The sequence below is a fragment of the Alexandromys fortis genome, unplaced genomic scaffold (genome assembly GCF_014885135.2).
Source record: "Alexandromys fortis isolate MF-2015 unplaced genomic scaffold, M_Fortis_MF-2015_v1.1 scaffold_46, whole genome shotgun sequence".
NCBI classification, from domain to species: Eukaryota; Metazoa; Chordata; class Mammalia; order Rodentia; family Cricetidae; genus Alexandromys; species Alexandromys fortis.
In genome coordinates, this window is record NW_026067919.1 from 7390464 (window position 1) to 7401154 (window position 10691).

The following is a 10691-nucleotide window of genomic DNA, read 5'->3' on the forward strand; positions in this document are numbered from 1 at the left end:
CTTCTCTCACAGAAGCATGCTGAGAGAACAGTATCCCATGGTGATTCTAGCTCCCATCAAGTTGACAACTGAGATTAACCATCACAGATATACGCACATAGTCCTCATATACTGCCTTTTCTTTTCCCCAGGCTTTCCACTGGAGGAGTTACCACTCCCAGTGTGTCCATCATTTCTCTGAGATCTGAGAGTGGCTGAGATCCTGAAGGCCAAAAAAAGCAAAGAGGTAAGCATTTAAGAGCACTCGCTGCTCTTGTAAAGAAACTGGATTTGCCAGAACAGATTCAAGACTGCTGCCTAAGATGATCAAGCCTCACAGGATACTCCAGTCACAACTTGATCATAATTCTAAATTTTCTTTAGGTCCCCATAAGATTATCAGTGCCCCCAACCAGCAGAAAGTAGCCTGGAAAAATACATTCACATTCCCCAAAAGTGGACTATGGATATTTTCCTTTGTTTAGAATGTTGGTTACAAGTTGTTATGGCTAATGGTCAGGAGAAAAGCTGAACAAAGGATATTAGACTCAGAGTTCTTGTTTTTTTTAAAAAAAAAAAAAGAGGGGAAGTGGTGTGGGACAATGGTCTGTATTCTGTCAATTATATTTTAAATAAACCCTGATTGGCCAGTAGCCAGGCAGGAAGTATAGGTGGGACAACCAGACAGGAATTAGAGGCAGGTCAATGAGAACAGGAGAATTCTGGGAAAAGGAAAGCTTGGTCTGCAGTCCTGACCTGGCCACAGAGCAAGCAAGATGTAACTGCCTCACCAATAAAGATACTAAAGCACGTGGCTAACATAGACAAGAATAATGGGCTAATATAAGTTATAAGAATTAGTAAGAAGCCTGTGCTAATAAAACAATCAGTTTATAGTTAATGTAAAAAAAAAAAAGAAAAGAAAACTGGATTTGGTTCCAGCAAGCACATCAAGGAATTCACAAGCATCTCTAACTCTGGCCCCAGGAAGTCTGATGCCCTCTTCTCTCCTTTTTGGATACCAGGGAGGTATATGGTATGCACATACATAAAGAAAAGCAAACACTGTAGACATAAAATAAAAGACAGTAAAAGTACAGAAGTTCTTAAGGAAGTTTAATATTTGTGCAAAAAAAGGAAAATAGCATGAGCAAAGGAGTTAAGCCGGGGTGAGACAGTGGAAAGGGTGAGGAGCAGTCGGATGCCATGAGAGCATTTGCTGATGGACTGCACATTGACCGAAAGAGACATGGAATAACAGCTCCCACGCTTTTGTTTTAAGCAACTGGGTGGGTGGCAGTACCATTTGAGTAGATGTGGAAGCAAGGAAGAAAAGTTCAGAAGAAACAACTGCCATGTCGGAACATTAGTGTCTAGATGCCCACTGCGTGTCTAAGCAGAAATGATGTACCTTAATCCATATAGCTGCATTGAAGCCAGCACACAGACTTGAGAATAATCAGAAATATAATAATCATGTCTCATGAATATGGTCTAATATATGCTAGGAATAATAGACAAGTTAAGACTTGAGGAGGCCAGGAAAATGGCTCCAATTTCCCAAGATGAGTACATATTCATTTCAGACAGGGTTTATCTGCTCGTGCTGAGAGCACATTTTTTAAGTGCCATTATACACTGTGAGAGCTAAAAGACACCAATATTAATGCTATAACTAGAAAAGAATAAATGCTAATTAAATGCCATTTGTATTTGAGGAGTTAATCACCTAGTAGAGGAGATAAACACATAAAATACAGGACATTAAAGTACTGGCAACAAAAGCTTTGTGGGTTCATGTGTGTCCCATGCTAAGGGGCTACTTACTAGTCCTTTACACTGTAGTTACGACAACTAGCCATTCTGTGGCAGAGATGATGCTGGAACTCCGTCACGAGGGCTTCAGTATCCCAGTGACTTTGCTATACCTGGCCTTCACATCTGCATGAATAGTGAAGACCCGGGCAGCCTTGAGGTTATTTCAATGACAAGGTTTTCTGTTCAGTAATTCAGTATGTCTTTCCCACTGACATGGTGGGATCTGTATGACCGAATCTTAGCAGTGAAGAAATCCATGGCTTAATTGTCTCATTACTGCAGTCAGAATGGGAAGTAACTGTAGGAGTTCATGCATATGTCTGTATCTCATACTAATACAAAAAAAACATAAAAATATGGGTAGCTACACCACTGTCTGTGCTCCACATCAGAAACTTTTTTGAGTACTTGTTTGGTTGGTTTGTTTGGGTTTTGTGTTTTGGTTTTTGAAACAAGAACATATTTTATAACCCAGACTGGCCTCAAACTCACAGCAATCCCCCGTCTCACCTGAGCTCTTCATATAAATTGTCCTCCTTTATACTCACAATAATCAATTGAGACAAGTAATTATTATCCTCATTTGGATAATAATCAAATAACTGAGTCACTCAGTGTCCTAGTAATAGAGCTACACTCTGAACTCCTATAGGACCCTTTGGGTGAGAGGCACCACTGTAACCTTGGACTCCATGGTGGCTTTGGGTCCCCTTGTACGCAGCACTTACATCCTACATAGTATTTACTCAAAGAGAGAATCTCCCGCACACCCACCGCTGTCAACCCACCTACTCTCCTCCCATCCCTCTCAAAGTCCTCCCTCTCAGGCTGCCCCAATTTACATAATCACTTTGTGTTTCTCACACAGACCTGACACTGTCCAGCAACCCACCTGAAATAATGGATCCTTCGGAGACACCAGAAGCCCTTTCCATTTCGTTTTCAGTTTTAAGCTGTTAAACTGTCCACCAATCTGCTGATAAAATACAATAATGTGATTTATCTCTGAGAACAGCAGCAACATCTCAACAAATTGGATTTGCTTTATCTTCTTTTTAAAAAAAAATGTTGTTCAGGGTTTTCTTTGAAGACGTCCTTTTCAAAACATTGACCTCCTGATAACTTGAGATGACTTTGAGGGGGAGAAAGAGAGAGGGAAGGAGAATTTAATTTACATTCCCTATCCCTTCTGATGCTGAGAAAGACATGCCAGCCCCACCCTCTCCCTAGAACCTTGCTGAGCTGCCTCTACCCCTCTCCCCTTTGTTTCTATACTAAGAACAAATCTAGTTTCTAGAGGGGAGCCCTAATATCAAGGGATTAGGCACCCCCTCTTCCGTCTTGTCCTATATCTATGGCCTAGAAGGCCATGACTGTATGTTCCATCATTTATCTTGTCTTCCCCACTCTACTCTTTCTCAGAACCCAACCTGTTTGCCCAGATCCTAGCCTTTCTTGAATGTCCCATAGGCTCCGTACCACAGTAACCCATCCACCCTTATTCTTTTACCGAATGGTTCCTAAACCTTCTTGGATAAAACTCCTGGGTGATCCCATATAGGCCAGATCTACCTTCATGAAAACGTGTTCTTCCCACAGCTCTAGTTGGTTTAGAGTAAACTGCACGGTGTATTTTCAGGATGGCATCTGGAAGACCACCTGTCTGGAGTGGTCCTCACGGTGAAGAGTTGGAGACGGGAACTCTGGAACATGTGAGTGTCTCTACTGTCATCTCTTCACCTTTTCACCCTCATCAGTCTTCACCACAGTGACACCACCGTCCTTATTCTCCCTTCCTCCCCTCCCATGCACTCCCCCCTCTAGCTTATCGCACTTCTGATGCGCTAAACATGCCCAGCACCTCTGTGGCATGTGTTCTTCCTTCTTAGATGCCTGACAAACCCCTCCCTCTCTCCCCAGCTATTACTCCAGGTAGAGTTGGTTCTTGCCTTCCCTGGGCTGCAATAGCATACTCTCCATATAAATACTTCTGGATGTTTAAAACTTTTTAAATCCGTTTCTGTGGTGAATTAAGAATGGCCACAAATTCATTATGACGCCTTCCAATAAGAAGTAGCATCTACTGGGAACTCGAGGGAGGAAGTTGGGTGGGCCGATTTTCCAACCAAATGGACATAAAAGAAAAACAAGCTGGTGTAGCTATCCTGATATCTAACAAAATAGACTCCATATTAAAATTAGTCAAAGGAGATGAAGAAGGTCATTTCATATTCATCACAGGAAAAATCCATCAAGATGAAGTCTCAATTCTGAACATTTATCCCCCAAATACAAGCACACCTTATTTGTAAAAAGAACATTACTAAAGCTTAAATCACACATTAAGCCCACATACTAATAGTTAGGAACTTCAACACACCACGTTCACCACTGGACAGGTCTGCCAGACACAAACTTAACAGAGAAATAAAAGACCTAACAGATGTTACTACTCAAATGAACTTAACTGACATCTGTAGAACATTTCACCCAAACACAAAAGAATATACCTTCTTCTCAGCACCTCATAGATTCTTCTCCAAAATCCACCACATACTTGGCAACAAAGCAAATCACAACAGATACGAAAGAAGAAAAAAAAAAAAGGAATAATGTCCTGTGCCTTATCATGCCATCAAGACTTAAAGTTAGAATTCAACAACAACACACAAATTCATTGAAACTGAACAATGCTCAACTTAAACAAGGAAGAAAGAAAGAAAGATTAAAAACTTCCTAAAATTCAATGAAAATGACCACACAACATACTCAAATTTATTGGATGTTGGGTCCAGAGGGTTGCACAAAGATGGGGACAGACCACCAAAGTCTAATAAACCAGAAGCAAACTCTACTCCAGAAACCAGAATCCAGGAAAAAAAATATAAAGAAATCTCCATAGGGTACAAACAGTTTATCAGCTAGCTGAGACTATAGCCAGAGATGGTGTTTGTTGGGCTTTGGCAGAGGCCGGTTTCTGAACCCATCATTTTATAGTAAAGGCACCAAGCATTAAGTCTGAATAAAAAATTTTTACAATCTCAAGGTATAACCCAGATACAGATTGCCTTACTTTACAATCTCGACTAACGAAGGTTTTTAAGTTACACTGGTAATCTATTGTCTTTCTTGGTACTTCCAGGTAGTGTTTACTGAAGCCCTGTGATCTCCCTTTTGATGCTGCCAGTTTTACATAGCAGGGATAATGAGTAACCCAAAGGCCATATATCTATTTCTTAAAAGTTGACTCAGGTCATATCCGTAGGCTAGCTCTCAGTTTTAGAGAGATGCTTTGGTCTTGTAAATAGAGCTATAACTTATAAAGCAAAACAACCCACTGTTAATAGTTAATCCTCAAGCTGCTGAGAATGTTGCTGACAGTCTGTTCTCATTCTCCTAGGCTTACAACTTTATATTTTTTTATTTCTACATTTTTATTTTTGGAATCTACATTTTTATATTCTTATTCTCAGACCCTTAATAAGATACAAAGAAAGCAGGATTAAGAGGGAAGTTCATAGCCCTAAGTGACTACATAAAGAAGCTGGAAAAGTCCCACAAACACCCTAGAAGAAAAAGAAGCAAACTCACTCATAAGGACTAGACAACAGGAAAAAAAATCAAACTGAGAACTGAAATCAACAAAATAGAAACAACACAAACAATATAAAGAATCAAGGAGAATAAACACTTTCAGTAATGTGTTGAAGTAGGATACAAGATTAACTCAAAAAAAGTCAGTAGCCCTCCTGCACACAGATGATAAATGGGCTGAGAAAGAAATCAGAGAAACATCACCCTTCACAATAGCCACAAATAGCATAAAATATGTTGGAGTAACTCTAACCAAACAAGTGGAAGATTTGTATGACAAGAACTTTAAATCTTTGAAGAAAGAAATCAAAAAACACATCAGAAAATGGAAATATCACCCATGCTCTTGGATAAGTAGAACTAACAGTAAAAACAGCAATCTCACCAAAAGCAATCTACAGATTCAATTCAATGCCCATCAAATTCCAGCAAAATTCTTCACAAACCTTGAAAGAACAATACTCAACTTCATATGGAAAAACAAAAAACCCAGGATATCCAAAACAATCCTGTACAATAAAGGAACTTTCAGGGGCATCACCATCCCTAACTTCAAACTTTACTATAGAGCTATAACAATGAAAACAGTTTGGTATTGGCATAGAAACAGACAGGAGGACCAGTGAAAAGTAATCAAAGACCCAGACACCTACCCATACACCTATGAACACCTGTTTTTTGACAAAGAAGCTAAAATTGTAAAATGAAAAAAAAGAAAGCATCTACACCAAATGGTGCTGGAATACCTGGATATTGACATGCAGAAGAATACAAATAGATACCTACCTCTCGCCATGCCTGAGAGCTAAGTATCCATGTCCCTGTATGCTATAAACTCCACATCTGATCCCCTTGGTCAACAAGATGGATTAACAGAGACCAAGACATTATAGTGGGAGACACCCACTTCCCAAAAGTCCCACGTGTTTATTGGAGTGTATCCTGTATCAAAAGACCTGGCTACAAGTCCTGACACACACACACACACACAAAAAAAAAAAAAAAAAACTGCACAGAAATCTTGTGCCTGAGGGGTTTAGACAAGGACCTAATAAATTTTTCTATACAGGGCAGACAATAAATACCTTAGACTTTGCAGGTCATAGTGAATACAAAACTTCGCCCTCATAGCCATAAGACAGCACACAGAAGACACCATAGGCAATATAGAAATGAATGGATATGGCTGCACTGCAAATAAAACTTTATCTACAAACACCGGCCGCAGCCGTTTGGGCCTTGAGGCTGTGGCTGCCAACCATTCACTCACCTTCACTATTACTTAGAGCTAATAAAGCACAGAGGATAGCTCTGGGCATTAAATCCATAAAGGCATGGTGATCCTGTCAGCAAACAGGCGCTGCAGTAAGAAGACAGGCGTGGTTGGGGGCAAAGAGCACTAAAGGACGACTCACCCAGCCCTGTCCTTTGCTGAAGACCCACTTCCGTTGATTGTAGCCCACGGTGAATAATAAAAAAAAAAAATAACCACTGAACACAAATAAATAATCTGTATTCTTGCCCCAGGCAGCGAAACTGGAAATGGCATTTTATGTCTGATTTCCTGCTCAAACTTAGGTGTTGAGGTTTGGCTTCACGCTTTCCACAGCAAGCAGACTGGATGCGATTTTTACAAACTGGATTAGCATCTTACACAACTGACAACGCCAACTTTTAAGGAAGGAATCCTCACAGCTCTTTCCTCTTAGCTGCCATCAGAAGAAGACTGACTGTCAGGCACTAAGCCAGAACGCCATGGATAGAGAATGAGTATGATATCATTTTAACAGGAATTCGTGATTTGGGGAGGGGGGGAGCACACTTCATGCAGACTGCTTCCAACACTTGATGCTTTGACTTACAATGTTTTGAGCTACATCGGTGCAGAAATGATGAGAACTCTGCAGAAACCATTCCTCCCCGTGTGGTAGATACTGGTATAGCATCATGAAGCTGGGCGGCAGAAGCCAGGCAATAAGGCAGGTGACTGATGCTGCCTGGTACTGTGCCGTGCTGCCGCGAACGGAAGGTAGACAGCAGCCTGGGGGGCATGAGCTACATTTTCAACCTACTACCTAAGTTTATCGAGATGAACACCATCATAAGAGATCATATAACTATAGCAAAAGAAAGACTTTGATTTTTGGACAGAGAGACTTAGTGGAGCATTCATGATGCCTCATGTTTTCAAAACCTTCACAGCATTCTGATAGATGTCCATACTTTGAGTTCTTCTGTTTCAGCACAGAATCGAAAGGGGAAATGTTCCCACCCCTCTTGCTTTTAGAATGTAGGCACATGACTTTGTTTCTACCGATCAGACAAATCCACATGAAACTAGATTAACAAGTGAGTTACATTAAGGTTAGGGTACTGGTGCCCACTCAGCAGAGATGGGTGATGCCAGAGGCAGCATGGTTCAGGGACCAAAAAAGCAGCTTTTTGCCAAAATAGACTACAGTATGGTGCTGGAAATTGCTGCTAGCAAGTAAACTTGGGGTTCCCTTTCCCCAACCACTTCCAATAGCTCATATGTGTAAAAGACTCATGTGTAAATAACGCCAGCATGTCAAGACTATCCGGGGCTACATGGCGAAGAAAAATAAAGCTCCTCAGAGACAGTGATGCAGACTAAATTCTCCTGGGAGGACTTTCAACCTCCACAGAAGCCCAGAAGTGTGAGAGCGGGCTCTGATCAAGGAGGGAAGGAGAATGTGACCAGAATGCTAGGAGCTCAGCTAGTGAGGGCATCAAAAGCAGCAGCCAGAGATCCCAAGGATTCTTCTGTGCCCTGATCAGACAGCTTGGTTCTGAACACATAGAAAGCCATTAAAAGACTTGAAGCAAGAGCTTGTGAATAACATAGCTGCAGTTTAGGAAGAGTCTATGGAAGCAGATGGAGACCTGAGTTCAGAGAAGAGCAGAGAATCGGGCAGAGAGAACCACAGCAGACGGTTGTAGTCGGCTGGGAGTGAGGTGGAAGATCGGTCAGTGCAGCAGGGATTTGAATAGGAGCAGAGCAGGCTCATTGGTGCTGCTGCAACTTTAATTTAATCTGGGAAGAAGAAACACAGCAGATTCATACCTGTGTCTGCCTACCAGGGATGATAATAATCCCTTAGAGAGCATCCATATAACATCCCGGGATCTGTACTTTCCCAGGGCCGCCCGGCACAGAGGCAGCATAGGCAAACCCCAAGGGATACTGTTGACCTTCATAGTGATGGCTCTCCAGAAGCAAGCAGTACACAGAGAGAAACAAGATCTCACTTTCTGACGATTGCCAGACCTTTCCTCCTGCAGGAGGGGAAGTGACTCTGGGACACACAGGCCATAAATCTCAGAAGGTGGCATAGTTATTCATTTCCTCAGAGTCCCATATTTCACTGGATTCTTGCATCCACTTTCTCTCTCTTGAAGGGCAACTGAGCAAGAAATCTCCCAACCTAAGGAAGTTAGAGTGACTAGCCAGCTATGCCTTCTAGAACAAGGAATTTAGGTTTCTAAACATTTCATGTTCTGAGCAGGTGACATAGGTAATCGACTTTCCAGAAACACAACAGTTAAGAAAGACAGAAATCAAGAGACAGGTGTCCACAGGAGCCACAGTTCTGGCAATGTCCTCTCTCCTCCCTTTCCCTTATCCTAGTAAATATGTATAACATTTATCTTTTAATTGAATTGATTGCTTCGTCTTTAGTTTGCTGCATATGCATGAGGCCCCGAGTTTGATCCCAGCACCCAAGTAAAGAGCTGGGTGAGTTCGTACACTATTGTAATCATAGCACTGAGGAGACAGAAATGGGTCTAGCCTCAGCAGTGAGCCCCAGGTTCTAGGGAGATGTGTACATTTAAACAAGCACATTTGAAAGGACAGTGTATCGCCTAAAATTACATCCAATTAGCACAAATAGCTTCCATTTTCCCTCCTTTTTCCTAGTCCTTGCCCTCTCTTGGGTTGGTTACGAATGCAAAATCTTTTATCTAGCTCACTGGGGAAACAAAGCTTGCATCCCATCCTTTTTCTGGAAGTCTAGGAGATACCTCTTGGGTATAACATTCCTTGTGAAGAGACAGGGAGGTAGAACTATCCAGAGGCTGCACGAGGAGTCATGGAGACTTCATCCACCCTGAGGCAGTTTAGAGGTTAGGATGGTTCTTTATTTGATGCAGATTAAGACAGGGGCCTACCTTTATACACCAATCAAACCTATTGGGGAATTCCAGCTGCCTCTGGGAGAGTACACCATCTCAGAGAAGGATGGTTCTTTCTGCCCAGGGAAACAATCCCAGAACTCAGCCGTAGGCTCTAAGCCGCCGTCATTCTTGGCAGCCAATGAGGGAAATAAATTCCTCAGTCTCATAGGTCAGTACAAGCCATGCACCCCAGATCTGTAGTTTACGGTGTCACGGGATCGCAGTCGGAAGCAAACTTCAGCTGCACAGCAACTAGATTCTGTGCAGTCAGTGTCTAGAGTCACAGCACTCAGCGCAAGGCCTTCTTCCACTTTTAGGCTTGCCAAAGGAACATTTCTGAGCCTGAGTTTCTTTGAGATGAGGAAAATATCCATAGTAGTAACACAAAGGTTTAGGGACGACGAAAGAGCACGATGTGTGTCTCAAGCGCAGCAGACCGTCAGCACTAAGCTAATCAAAGTCAGCATGATCGTTAGCACTCAGTCCATCTTTGGTTTGTCACCATGCTGCAGCTGGACAGGATAGCTAATGGCTGCCCACCATGGGTCAGATGTCTTTTATCCTGTCTTTGATCTAGCCAGTAGGCTAGAAAGCCATAGGTGGTTTTATACTCATTAAAGTTCCTGACAAGTTCACACATGTATAAATGCATTGAGATTGCTCCCACCCCTGCCACAATGTACTTGGATTGCCTATGGCCCTCCTAGCCCTCCACACTTGTCAACATCCCTGCTCCTTACAAATCCCTTTCCCACACTTAAAGTTTGGCTCCCATCTCCAATAGAGAGCTGCCATTTTATTTGAAATGCTTAGAACCAGAATTGTTTCCAATCTGAAACTCCTCAGGAAGTTCAGAATATTGGCGTACGTAAAATGAGATATTTGGGAGACGGGACACAAGTCTAAACAAAAAGAATTGATTTGTTTCATAAACACACATCTGAAAGGCATTCATATGTAGCATAATTTTGTTTCGCTCTATTTTACTCAGACAGAGTCTGGTGATATAGCCCAGACTCACCAGAAAAATCTAGATCCTTCAGTCACTGGTCCCAAATTCCAGGATTACAGGTGAATACATCACCATGCACAGTTATGCATGA

At 42.0% G+C, this 10691-nt stretch overlaps 1 long non-coding RNA gene across 1 annotated transcript in view; it reads right to left on the minus strand.

Moving 5' to 3' along the window:
• LOC126500658 (uncharacterized) overlaps positions 1 to 2774 on the minus strand; it is a 59623-nt gene extending 56849 nt beyond the window's left edge. The window contains exon 1 of the long non-coding RNA XR_007591393.1: positions 2690 to 2774. This is a non-coding gene — a long non-coding RNA (uncharacterized lncRNA). The remainder of the gene's footprint in view (positions 1 to 2689) is intronic.
• Between the last annotated feature and the right edge of the window lie 7917 nt (positions 2775 to 10691).